The sequence below is a fragment of the Pteropus alecto genome, unplaced genomic scaffold (genome assembly GCF_000325575.1).
Source record: "Pteropus alecto unplaced genomic scaffold, ASM32557v1 scaffold414, whole genome shotgun sequence".
Classification (NCBI taxonomy): Eukaryota; Metazoa; Chordata; class Mammalia; order Chiroptera; family Pteropodidae; genus Pteropus; species Pteropus alecto.
The window spans coordinates 758,066-760,195 of record NW_006435781.1 but is presented as its reverse complement, the minus strand read 5'-3'; the positions used below and the strand labels follow the sequence as shown (position 1 = coordinate 760,195).

Genomic DNA, 2,130 nt, shown 5'->3' with positions numbered 1-2,130 from the left:
AAAAAAAAAAAAAAAGCCACTTTATCTGTGTTTAGTGTGTGTTGGAATCTCTAATAATTACTACACATTGTCATTATTCTTACGATAAACCTATGAGATACATATTTTTATTCTCACTTACCGTTGAGAAAACTTAGACAACAAAAAAGGCCAGCTAGTTTGCTCATAGTTAATCATCAAGTAAGCGTTGAAGCCAAAATTTTAAACCAGGTTGATCTGATTTCAAAATCAAAACCAGTACCAATGGTGTACTTTTATACACACACACACACACACACACACACACACATCCATTCCTAAATATATATAAAATTAGGGAATGAATATATATAGGAAAGAACAATTTGTGTTTATGTGTATATATATATGTATATAGCTAAATATCTTATATAGATATATACACAAGCTTTAAATCATATATACTATATATAACTATACCTAATTTATGTATACACACATAAACATATACACATACTACATGACTTAAGTATTTATACTAATCTTGTTGGAAGGAGAATAACAAGATTCAGAATTTTGGCAGTAAACTGGAAAACATAAAAATGACATAATAGATTTTAAGGAGAATCAAAATAAATTCTAAACTAAAACATGCAGTAAGTACAAATTAATAACACAATAACACAATAGATGGGTTTAAAAGCAGATTAGACAAAGATAAACAAAAAATTAGTAAATCTGAAATATATATTTGGAATGAAGCATGGACAGACAAAAAGATAGAAAATAGAGAATAAAAGACAGAAAAAAAAATCTATCATAAAAGTATCCCAGAAAGACAGAGAGAAACAATGGGGCAGAAGCCCCATTTGAAGAGATAATGGCTGAGAATTTTCCTAGATAAAACTTCAGTCCAAAATACTAGTTTAAATCACTGTATCAAATGGCATTATTTAAACCACATTATTTTTGATAGTATATGAGTTTCCCTTTATTAGACCTTTTACAGTAGATGAGTAGAATATAGAAAAGCATTTTGCATGCTATATAATGGGGTTTTCAGATGGTAAAGATATTTTTAGAGAGTGTGTTAGAAATGCAAACTGAGAATTTTACTCAATGTGCTATATTTATTTGGGAGTACATAGCCAAATTTATCTTAAGACACTTTATTTAATCTGAGATCTTCTGATTTCATAAAGACCTCTGTGCTACTTTAAATGTGTTTTCTTTTATATAAATAATGTGTTTCTCTCTAGTAATTAGGTACATTTATTTTAATGCTAGATATGTATTAATAAATAAAAGTGAAGAAGAATCTCGTGAATAGTAGTGAGAGTACTTAGTTATGGTGAAGCCAAGAGTTTTGCCTAACAAGGCATCTGAGCAAGTGATCTAGAAGGAGAGGGGTCTATGCAAAGAGACAAAGGCGTTTGCTGGATTATAAACTGCATAAGCTTTGGTTTACTTAAAATTGAAAACGTACACTCTGGAAAACAATGTTTCCCTTGTGGCAGTGGCTGGAACAAACACGTATTAGAAGCTAGCCAGAGGTGATATGAATCAGTCCAATTTTATCCAAATGATGAATATATGTCCAGAGGGAGAGATAAGTATAGAAAGAGTTGATAAAGATATTGGGATTACTTATAATCAGAAAAATATCAACAGGTTTTTGTGAACATCTAACAGGACTGCTTCTCCATTCTGTTTCTGCAGCTTTGGCAAATTACTTAACATTTTAGCATCTTAGACCTCATTTATAAAAATGGGGATGTTGATACTTTGGGGAGAATTAATTGAGGTCATTCATTATTGCTTCATTCAGCCAATATTTATTCAGTGCTCTCTGGGCACCAGGGATGCAAGAAGTAAACATAAAAAAAGCAAAGCCTTGGCTTTAATGATGCTTAAAATCTAATTGGTGAGTTAGGAAATGAACAAACAAACAAATAAAGACATTTTAATGACTAATGGAAATAAGGAAAGGAAAATAAGGAAAGGAAAATTGAGATACATGGGGGGAGATCCTATCAGATACTGCAACAAAATGAATTTATGATAGAGAATTAGATATAAAAATGTTGGAATAAATGAGGATGTACACAAAGGGATGGTAGGCTACCAATACAATAGATTATCAATACCAAGAAGCTGCTACTATTCCAAAGG

General features: G+C 30.8%; 1 protein-coding gene across 1 annotated transcript in view; it reads right to left on the bottom strand.

Annotated features, from left to right (window-relative positions):
- Positions 1 to 2,130, bottom strand: part of DMD (dystrophin) — a 1,580,480-nt gene that overhangs the window by 1,256,042 nt on the left and 322,308 nt on the right. The gene's annotated exons all lie outside the window — the stretch shown is intronic.